Below are 12,048 nucleotides of genomic sequence, written 5' to 3' on the forward strand. Positions count from 1 at the left end.
AATCTTAAGAAAAATATCTATCTTTCCTCGGCACGCTCCGTACCCGTAGATCACGGTGCATCTCCGGAAAGACTAGGTACACAACTCTTCTTTCCTCGGCACGCCCCGTATCCGTAGATCACGACGCATCTCCGGAAAGTAAAAATTATTCCTAATATTAATCTAACAAGAAAGCATAAATAAAAGCATATGATAGGGAGCAAATAAAGAACTCATGACAATTTAAATAAAAAGCATAATCTTTATTGCATATAAAGAAATACAAAAAAGTTTAGAACAATAAACCATCTCTGTGTCGTTACAAAATTTCTTCTCCACTCCCGAGACTGCTAGCCTAGCTGCTCATGAAGTAGTCTCTTTCTATTCCTCTATGCAAGGCTTTAGAAGAATTTCTGGGCTCCCCCTCCAATGAGAGTACAAAAGTCTTTTTATAGGTATTAAGAGGGAGGAGTTTTACATGATTTTCTGATGTGGGACTAAAAAAATATAAATCTTTCAAAATATTTCTAAATATTATTTTTTTCCTTATTTTGAACTTGTCTGCAGTGTGCCCACACCCGCGAGATGCTGCACCCGTGCCCGCGTCAGCGCCCGTCCCGCATTCGCGCCTGTCCCCGCGCGTCCCCGCACGTCCACGCCGCGTCCCGCGCATCCACGCCGCATCCCGCATGCGGGTGTTCACGCGCTGATGTTCACGCACGCCCAGCATCAATTTTTTTGAATTCACGTGAACAATTTTTGTATATTCCAAAAAGAAACAAAAATTCCTTCATAATGACATCTATATCCTTTTTGGATTCCTTGCATAGTATCTTCATTTTCTATAATACCGGATGCATCTTTCTTTTATTTTAATTTTATTTTAAGTCCAATTTTCTTCAAACTTGAATCTTTTTGATCTATGAATCGGACTCTTTGTATCGGCGATCACCTTTCCTGTAAAACATAGAAAGAAACATCAAATTCTTAATAAATAAGATAAATTAAATATAATTTTTTACTTTAAAATACTTAAATTAAGTGTTTATCAAAAACTAAGAATAGAAATTTTAAAAAAAAAATAAAAATAAAAACTTAAAAACAATACTTAAATTAGAGAACAACAAAGTAAATGAAGAAAAGAGGAAAAAAAGAAGGCTCAGTTCTGCCATTGAAAATAAGGCATTGCAAGTTTCTCTGCACCTTAAACCATGAGGTGGCTGCAAGCAGTTGTCTGCAATGTAACAAACCATCCAAGCTTGCCTTGCAACTATAACAAGAACAGAAATGCATCATCTCCATCGATCTCTCTCTAGACTCTTTAGGCGCATCTCGTACAGATAGACATCATAGCCTCCCTAAGTCCCCCACCCCACACGGCTAAAGATGTATGGCACGCAAGGGCTGGATGCCTTGGACACTAGCTGGGACCTGAGGCCTGAGCGTTTAGGGCATGCCCCAGCTCCATGTTTGCCATGCTGACCAATACCTTCCCTCGACCTGAGCACGCAGGATGCATGGGGGTTGGATGTCTTGGACGTCAACTAAGACCCAAGGCTCGAGCACGTAGGGCATGCCCCAGCCCAGTGTTTGCAATGCTGCCTGGCACCTTTGCTTGATCCAAGCGCTCTACATGCCGAGACCCAAGTCCCATCTTCTAATTAATTAATTAATCCATTAAAACCTAACTAATTAATTAAATTAATATTTAACTAATTAGTTTTTTAATATCTATTATACTTAATTAATATAATTTTAACAAAAAATTAACCTTTAGTGATGGCTAATGCCACCGCTAATGCTCACAATAGAAGGTGGGCTACCACACAAGGACTAAGGCACGCGCTGGCGCATAGGGACTGAGGGGCGAGGCAACGTCGGCTCGAGGTACGATCACAGAGACGGGGCCATAGGATCAGGGCCGCGGGCTGGGGTGGCGGGGCAGGTGCCACGAGTCGGACCGACAAGGTCGGAGTGGTGGCTTTAGGATGCGGCTGCGGAAATGAAGGCGTAGGGATGGGGCTACGGGAAGGCGGTCGAGGTCAGGGCCATGGGGTCAAGTCGACAGGAGGGGCGGTGGGCTGGGTGCAGTGGGATAGGGGTTGTCGGGTCGGGCCGACGACATCAGGGCCGATGGGGTCGGGGCGGCTGCTGGTGTGAAGGGACATAGTCTCGGGGCTGCAGGGTCGGGCCGACGATGTCAAGGCCAACAGGGTTGGGGTGGCTGTGGGAGTAGAGGGACGTGGGCTTGGGCCTACAGGATGCTGGAGAGACAGGGCGAGGTGTTGGGGGGGTTTGGGCACTGGCAAGAGGAGAATCATGAGAAGGGGAGAGAGGATGAGGTACCTTTTCTCTCGATGGGCAGTAAATAGGTGGAGTATTAGCAATGGAAAAGTGGCCGTCACTAATGCCATCGATAAAAGTATTAGTGATGGTATTCCATCATTAAAATTATGGCTAATACTTTTATCAGAAAAAAAAAATTTCATAATTTTTTAAATAATTTTTTTTCATAATTATTAGCGACGATAAATATAGATGTCGCTAATAACCATCGATAATTAATTAATTTAATTATAATTATAATCAAAAAAATTATTTAAAATTTTAAATTTATTAGCGATAGCTTTCGCCATCACTAATAGTCAGCCTTCCATCACTTACATGACTATTAGCGACAGCAAAATACCATTGCTAAAAGCCATCGCTAATAACCCTTTCTATTATAAATTTTATACTTGCTAATTTTTTTTGAATATAATATAATTTTAAAATTTAAAATCTATCTTCATCATTTATTATCTAAATAATTATAGTTAGAGAATTATCACAAAAGATCATCTCGATCCGATAGCCCTAGGTATGTCGATCATTAAAACTTAATTTTGATGTTCACAAATGACTGCATGATGATCTGATAGATGGAGACCACTGATGGATCTAAAAATTTATAACAATAATCTTGATGATATTTGTAGCATACTATCAAAATTTTACTTCAATCAGATATTATTATCATGATCAATTTAGCACAGGATGACTTGGACCGTTAAAAGATGAACGAGTGATCAAAAGGCCAAACATCATCCGATTATGAGGTAATTTTTTAGATAAATATTTTTTATTACTATTTTGATCATTTATATGGTGGTGATCATAAAATTCAAACTACACATATATGAACGATCTAAAACTATATATCTCTTGATACCCATTCTTAAAGTCCTTAAGTAATTATATTTATATTTTTGTAAGATCTGCTTAATATAGATGGTTCATATACATGTGATTTGAATTTGTTAATCACTACCATATAAATGATTAAAATAGTAGTAAAAATTATTTATCTAAAAAATCATCTTAATCGGACATCGTTTGACCTCTTGATAACTCATTTTTCTTTAAACGGTCGAAATTATCTCATGCTAAATTGACCATGATAATGATATTCAATTGAAGTAAAATTTTGATAGTATACTATAAATATCATCAAAATCATCATTATAAATTTTTGAATCCATCAGTAGTCTCTATCTTTCATATCATCATGCGGTCGTTCGTAACCATCGAAAATAAATTTTATTGATCGGCATAGCTAGGGTTATCAGATCGAGGTGATTTTTTATGATAATACTCTAATAATAATTATTTAGATAATAAATAATAAAAATAAATTTTAAAATTTAAAATTATATCATATTTAGAAAAAAATAGAAAAAAATTTATGATGGTGAATTTCGTCTCTAATAGTGCTGTCGCTAATAATCATTAGCAATAGCACATATTGTTGCTAATACTTTTTCCACCATCACTAATAACTTTAATAAATAAAAAAAAAATATTTTTTATGATGATGAGTATCGTCACTAATAGCATCGTGGCTAATGATTATTAGAGACAACAATTACCATTGCTAGTACTCTTTCTGCCATCGATAATAAGTTTAATAAATAAAAGAAAATTATAAATGGTATTTGTGATGGCTAAATCCATCGCTAATAGTGCCATCACTAATAATCATTGGTGTTGCCCAGCTATGCAACCCAAGAGGGGGGGTGAATTGGGTTTCTAAAAATTTTAAGCCCAACAGATAACTTATGAAGAACAAAACAATGGCTTTAAATCAATATTAATTAACTAAAGCAGTATTGCAAGGATATAATAAAGAAATAAGATAAAGCGATAAAGCACACCACAAACACAAGGATTTATAGTGGTTCGGTGCTAACCTTGCACCTACGTCCACTCCCCAAGATCCCACTTGGGAATTTTAATCCACTATCCTTTGTATTCAACCCGAATACAAAACGTCGGAAACTCCGACACTAGCTATCCCAAGCTAGAATACAAGACGTCGGAAACTCCGACCCTAGCTATCCCAAGCTAGAACACTTGTTTCCCGGGTACAAGCAAACCCAAAACACTCCGATTTCAGGTTCGGATCAACCTTTCCTTGTTTTGGAAATCCTCCAAAAACAAGAGCAAAAACTCACAAAGAGTAAGAATATTTAGAGCACAGATGAATACAATAACAGCTCCTTAAATGAGCAAATATAACAATAAAAGCTTTACTCAAATGAAGAACCCCTTTTTCAGATTTTCTCAAGATGAATGAACGGTTGAACGCTTGAGAAGAGGTTGATTGTTGATTGAAGATCTCTTGAAAGCTTTGAACGATCTCTAGATCAAGGTTGAAAACAATCGACTTGAAAGATTCTCTCTTTGAATGCTCTTGCTTTTCTTTTTCACAAACTCTCTTGAATATTGTGGATCCTCTCTCTTCTTCTTGAATATTTTGTTGATCTCAGATTTAGGATCCTCTCTTCTCTTTTGATCTCACGTTTGATCTCCCGATTTCCACACACTTTTTCTTTGCAATTTGATCTGCTATTTAATCTGCAATTTCCTTTCACCATTTTAAGCATTTTATGGCATTAGTAGCAAGAGAAAACAATTTAGGCAGATAAAGAGCCGTTAGAGGATTTTTAGGAAGCATAAATGGCAATTAAAACGGGCAAAAAAATAGCCGTTGCTGACATTTCCCGTCGCAGGGGTCGACTCATGAGTCGACTCATGCATCAGGAGTCGACTCATGAGTCGACTTCTGTTGCAAAGACCAGAAACTTGGATTTCTGGATTTTTTTGGCCCAAATCAGCAGAGGTCGACTCATGAGTCGACTCATGCCTTGTGGGTCGACTCATGAGTCTACTCACAGGTCGTGCCAAGCCAAAAATCCAGCGTGCCATGGGAATTTTTTGCGTGCCATTCAGCTCATAGTGCCATGAGTTGACTCATGAGTCGACTCATGCACTTCAAACCTTCATAACTTCAAAAATATAAGTCCAAACACAATGAAATTTTCACCAATAGATTTCAAATCATTTGTTCTACCAAATGGTACTATCAAATCAGGATTTTAGTGAAATTACGATTTTGCCCTTGAAGAGCATAAGGATTTTTTCAATTGTTTGTATCCCTTCAATCTGCTTTGTAATCATCAAAATCAATCTAGGAGCAACAATCTCCCCCTTTTTGATGATGACAAAACATATGAACAAAAATATTTATGTTAATGCATTAATTTCAAAAGAATCCATTATGGGTGTATATGCTTGAAAAGAGTATGATTCTTTTGGCATGTAATATAAATGCAAAAATAGTTTGTCCATTTTCTTAAAGATTTGAAAAGGGTATTAGATCATTTTGAGTTCAAGATATTTCAGAGCAAGAGAAGATAAATAACTTTTTCTATGTATCAGAGCAAAAATAATTTTTACAATGATATCAGAAAAGATTTTATAATGTATCAGAGCAAGAAAATTTTTAATGTATCAGAGAAAATTTCATACAGTATCCGAGCAAATGTTATAATATTTTAGAGAAACCTTCACACTGTATCGGATCAAATGTTATCATGTATCAGATCAAGTTGAAAGAAATTGTAGGATGAATCAGAGTAAAACAAATTTCTTATTGATGTCTCAAGGTGAGTAAAATTTCAAAAGCAAGTTTGAATATCAGAGCATATATATAAAAAATACTTATTTGCATTGTACTCATGATTTTGCTTTTGATGGATTAAAGTTTTGTCTGATACCAAATTTCTCTGTCTGATACCAAATTTCGATACCAAAATTTCTCAAAGTTTTGTTTAATCTTTCAATCCTTGTTTTTGTCTAATTTCTCCAATATTTGTTTAATTTCTTCAATATTTGTTTTAATTTAATTTCTCCCCCTTTTTCTCATAATTTAGGGTTTTGCTTTTTGTCTAATTTCAATTTTTGTTTAATTTTAATTTCTCCCCCTTTTTGACATCATCAAACATAGTTAACTCTTTCTTTTCCTTTTCTGAAAAATATTCTTTAATTTCTTCCTCTTTAGAGTTTTTCACAGATGTTTGCTCCCCCTTAATATAGCAATTATCAATAGCAAACAACAATAAGGAGAAGATAATATTTCAACAGATGTATCGGAGATTGAAATATAACCAAAATATAATCATTACAAAGAGGTAGAAAGATGATTCCATTAATATCATAATTGTTTCAAAACATAAAATTCAACCAGCTAAATGGCCCCAAGGTATAGATCTTAGAACAAGATACTAACTCCTAAGATCTAGATAAGTCAATGATCAGAGTCATCAGATATAGTATGAGAAGATGATGGATCAGAAGTGCGTCCTCTACCCCGTCTGCCTCTGCCACGAGCAGGAGAACGAGATGAACTGGGTGGCTGAGAACGCTGAGATGCTAGGGACTGAACAGAAAGGGTGAGTCTAATAGAATCAAGTATGTTTAGTGCTCTGGAAACAGATTGAAGTAGAGCAGTGAACTGGGTGGTAGCATGCTCACTCGATCTTCTGATCTCTTTCCTCAGTAGCTCATATCCACCTTCTAGTGCTCCTCTGAGCCTGCCAGCCTCTGCAGTGAGGTCTGTGACCTCAATGGTAGACTCCTGTGGCTGGGGATGGGCCAATGCAAGGACTTGCCCCTGCAAGTCAAGAACTCTGCCAGTAAGTCTCCAGACTGTATCCTCAAGCTGCTGTATCCTGACGGACTGATCTGAAATCATCTGAAATATAGTGGAGATGTGGGGAGTAATGGTCTGATCAGAAGAAGTAGCTCCAGGTGCAAAAGAAGTACTACTCCACTGGCTAGACAACAAAGAAGCCACACGCTGAGATATATGCTCGATCTGATCGTCAGCCAGTCTGAACTCTGAATGAGGTGCTCTGCTCTCTGGCTGATACACTGGTGTGGGCATCCTAGTAAACTCAGAAGGGCCAGCCTCAGTATCATGAATGAACTGGGTATCTGGTGAAGCTGCCCTGAAATCATGTACAGGAGAAGATGGACCTTCTTCTTCTACTCTGCCTTCAGTTCTGTCTTCAGCTCTTTCCTCAGCTCTCTCCTCAGCTCTTTCTTCAGAGCCCTTGATCCAACCACCAACAGTCTTTGTAATTCCCATTCGGTGTAGGCTGTGTTGGTTGAAAGTGTCCACATGTGAGAGCTTGGTAGGTGTCTCCCCCTCACAGCTAACTCCAAACCTCCTAAAAACTCTAGTAAGGGCCATACCATAAGGCAAGTGTGCCTTGGATCTGTTCAAAGTTTCTCTCATGGCCTCTATCATAAGTGTAGGGAGGTTTAGGGGGGTCTGAGTGATGATATGAAACATGACACATACATCTCTGCCAGATAGTAAGTCATGTCTACCACTCCTAGGAAAGAATAGTTTTGTCACAATCTGATGCAGGACCCTCATCTCAATGGACAGTAGCTTTGCTTCCAATTTGTTTAAACTTCCTGAAAAATCTTCTCCTAAGATAATTCTGATCCCTTCTTCTTTAATTGGGAGTTCCATATATGAGTATCCTTCACTAGGCAACTGAAGTATCTCTCCCAATATCCTAGAATCCAAACAGATGTCAATCTCCTTTACAGTTGAAGTCACAGACCCGTTTCCATAATTTAGGTTCTGGTAGAACTCTCTGACTAGATCAACATAGGTGACTTCCTTAAGAGAGCAATAAAGTTCCCATCCTTGATTTTTGATCTTGGTAGCAAAAGTAAAGCCTTCTTTCTCAAAGAACCGAAAATCTATATTTTTCCCGGTTTCTACTTTTCTATCAGAAAGAAGATTTACACTGGGGCTTATGGAGGGTTGAGAGGGACCTTGAGCAGGTACTGAAACTGGATTGGGAACAGTGGAAGACTGAGCATGCCTTTTCTTTCAGACAATTTTCTCAGGCTCTCGGATTGATTTCCTTCTTTGGGGAAGTTTCATCTTTGGAGCCATATCCAATAAGGTAGCAGACAAGAAGACTTGAATTCAGTGGAGGAGGGATCACAAAAGAGTAAAGAAGAATTTTGGTGGAGAAAAGAAGTGGATTTTGAATGAACGGTGAAGTTCTAGGGCACGTTCCACCCACGCCTAACACTGCGAGAAAGCACAGAAAAATCCTTTTCAAGGAGGCAATTTTTGGTGGAGAGGAGGAGGGAGAATTGCCTCAGAATTGATCCTTGGATTTGGAGCAAAAAGAGTTGGAGAGGACGGCTTTCGGAAGGAAGACGACGAGAAGATGAGTCGTCTCATAAACAAGGTTTCCCATTTTAAAAACAATGAACCCGATGGAAGTTGGTGGGATTTACAAGTTTGCCATTGAGTCGACTCATGGGGGTCGACTCATGAAGTTCAAAAAATCAAGAAAAATGCAAATAAATTCCAGAAAAATTCAAAATTTTGGGAGAAAGAATTTTGCTCAATGATAAGTTTTTAGAGTGATAAAATTGAGCTTTTGGAACCAGGATAATTGTTGGAAATTGAGCTCTAAGAATATTTGATAATAATTAAGAGAAGTTTAGGCAAATGGATCTAGAATTCCTAGATTTCTCCTAATTTCACAGAATCTATCCTCACTAAGGGCCTTTGTAAAGATATCGGCTAATTGATTTTCAGTGCAAACATATTCAAGAATTATATTTTTGTTTTGAACATGTTCTCTTATGAAATGATGTCTTATCTCAATATGTTTAGATCTTGAGTGTTGTATTGGATTTTTAGATAGATTTATAGCACTTGTATTATCACATTTTATTGGTGTTTCATTAAGTTTGATTCCAAAATCTTCGAGTTGTTGCTTAATCCACAAGATTTGAGCACAACAACTTCCGGCTGCAATGTATTCGGCCTCAGCCGTAGATAGTGCCACCGAATTTTGTTTCTTGCTAAACCATGAGATTAGGTTAACTCCAAGAAATTGGCAAGTTCCACTTGTGCTTTTTCTATCTAATTTACATCCAGCAAAATCAGCATCAGAATATCCTAACAAATTAATTTGTGAGTCCTTAGAGTACCATAACCCTATAGTTTGTGTACCATTTAAGTATCTAAGGATTCTTTTAACAGCATTCAAATGAGATTCCTTAGGATTAGATTGATATCTTGCACATAAGCAAACACTAAATATGATATCAGGCCTACTTGCAGTTAAATATAATAATGAGCCAATCATACCTCTATAGTATTTTAAGTCTACGCTTTTACCTTCATCATCCTTGTCAAGCTTACTTGAGGGACTCATTGGTGTGCCAATAGGTTTGCAGTTCTCCATTCCAAATCTTTTGAGTAGTTCCTTGGTGTACTGGCTTTGGGTGATGGAGATTCCCTCTTTTGATTGTTTGATTTGGAGTCCGAGAAAGAAAGTGAGTTCTCCCATCATGCTCATCTCAAACTCTCCCTGCATAAGCTTAGCAAAGTCTTGACAAAGGGATTCATTAGTAGACCCAAAAATTATGTCATCAACATAAATTTGTATAATTAGCATATCATTTTGGTTTCTTCTAATAAATAGGGTTGTGTCTACATTGCCTCTTGAGAAACCATTATTTAGTAGAAATTTGCTTAGCCTTTCATACCATGCTTTAGGTGCTTGTTTTAGACCATATAAAGCTTTATTTAATCTAAAGACATGATTGGGAAAAGCATGATTTTCAAATCCAGGGGGTTGTTCTACATATACTTCTTCAGAAATATATCCATTTAAAAATGCACTTTTAACATCCATTTGAAATAGTTTGAATTTCATAAAGCAAGCATAAGCAAGTAGAAGTCTAATGGCTTCTAATCTAGCAACAGGTGCAAAGGTTTCATCAAAATCAATTCCTTCTTCTTGATTATATCCCTTAGCAACCAGTCTTGCTTTATTTCTAATTACATTTCCATGCTCATCTAATTTGTTTCTAAAGACCCATTTTGTGCCAATTATTGAATAATCTTTAGATCTTTTCACTAAGGTCCAAACATTATTTCTTTCAAATTGACTGAGTTCTTCTTGCATAGCATTAATCCAGTTATGATCATTTTCAGCTTCTTCAAAAGTTTTAGGTTCAAGTTGAGATACAAAAGCACAATGATTAAGTACATCTCTAAGTGAAGAACGTGTTTTTACCCCATGCATAGGATCACCGATAATTAATTCCTTAGGGTGGTTGTGAACATACCTTCATTCCTTGGGTAAGTCATTTGTACCTTGAGGTTGTTCTTGAATTTCTTCACCTTTCTCATTTTGTTCATCTTCTTGATCCTTGTCTTCTGGAGTTGCTGAATCTTTTAGAGTGATCTCCTTCATACCTTCTATTAGTGGATCTGCATCATCAACACCCTCATTCTTCCTTGAAGGAAGATCGTTAGATTCATCAAAGACAACATGTATGGACTCCTCAACTACTAAGGTTCTTTTGTTGAACACTCTAAATGCTTTACTAGTGGAGGAGTAACCTAGAAGGATTGCTTCATCTGATTTTGCATCAAATTTACCAAGTTTTTCTTTGCCATTATTTAATACAAAACATCGGCAACCAAAAACATGAAAATAGGCAATATTTGGTTTTCTTCCTTTCCAAAGTTCATAGCGGGTTTTCTTTAAAAATTGTCTTATTAAAGCATGATTTAAAATGTAACATGCTGTGTTAATAGCTTCCGCCCAAAAATATTTTGGAAGGTTGCTTTCACAGAGCATGGTACGGGCCATTTCTTCTAAGGTTCTATTTTTCCTTTCAACTACCCCATTCTGTTGGGGTGTCCTAGGAGCAGAGAAGTTGTGGCCAATTCCATTTTCATCACAAAAATTTTCAAAGTCATGATTTTCAAATTCTGTTCCATGATCACTTCTAATATTTTGAATTGAAAACCCTTTTTCATTAGTGACTTTTCGATGAAATTTCGTAAAAATTTGAAAAGTTTCATTTTTGTGAGCTAAAAAGAAAATCCAAGTAAAACGAGAGTAATCATCAATTAATACAAATCCATATCGTTTTCCTCCTAGACTAGTGGTTTTAGTTGGTCCAAATAAATCCATATGTAAGAGCTCTAAAGGTCTAGAAGTTGAAATAGTATTTTTGGATTTAAATGATACTCTAGTTTGTTTACCTAATTGGCATGCATCACAAATTCTATCCTTTTCAAAATTCAATTTTGGCAAACCGAGAACTAAATCCTTTTTGATTAATTTTGAAAGAGAATGCATGCTAATATGTGCAAGTCTACGATGCCACAGCCAACTAGTCTCATTTATTTTAGCATTTAAGGAAACTAGGCATTGCATGTCTAATTTAGTTAAATCATTCAAGTCTACCGTATAAACATTGCCATGCCTATATCCTATAAATTTAATGTCATCGTTAATAGGACTCGTCACAATGCATACAGATGATTCAAAACTTACTTTATACCCTTTATCACAGAATTGACTAATGCTAAGTAAGTTATGCTTTAAACCTTTAACAAGTAAAACATTCTCAATGTATTTGGAGGGAGTGATACCAATGTTACCTATCCCGATGATCTTTCCTTTGCCATTATCTCCAAAGGTGACCATCCCTCCATCCTTAGCATCAAGCGTGATGAATTGTGATTCATCACCAGTCATGTGTCTCGAGCATCCACTGTCAAGATACCATTTCCTGTTTCCTTCTTGGGATGCTAGACACACCTGCAAGCACAGATCAAGTTTCTGTCTTAGGTACCCAAGCTTTCTTGGGTCCTTTCAGGTTAGTCAGAATGGTTCC

Source organism: Elaeis guineensis, chromosome 5 (assembly GCF_000442705.2).
Source record: "Elaeis guineensis isolate ETL-2024a chromosome 5, EG11, whole genome shotgun sequence".
NCBI classification, from domain to species: Eukaryota; Viridiplantae; Streptophyta; class Magnoliopsida; order Arecales; family Arecaceae; genus Elaeis; species Elaeis guineensis.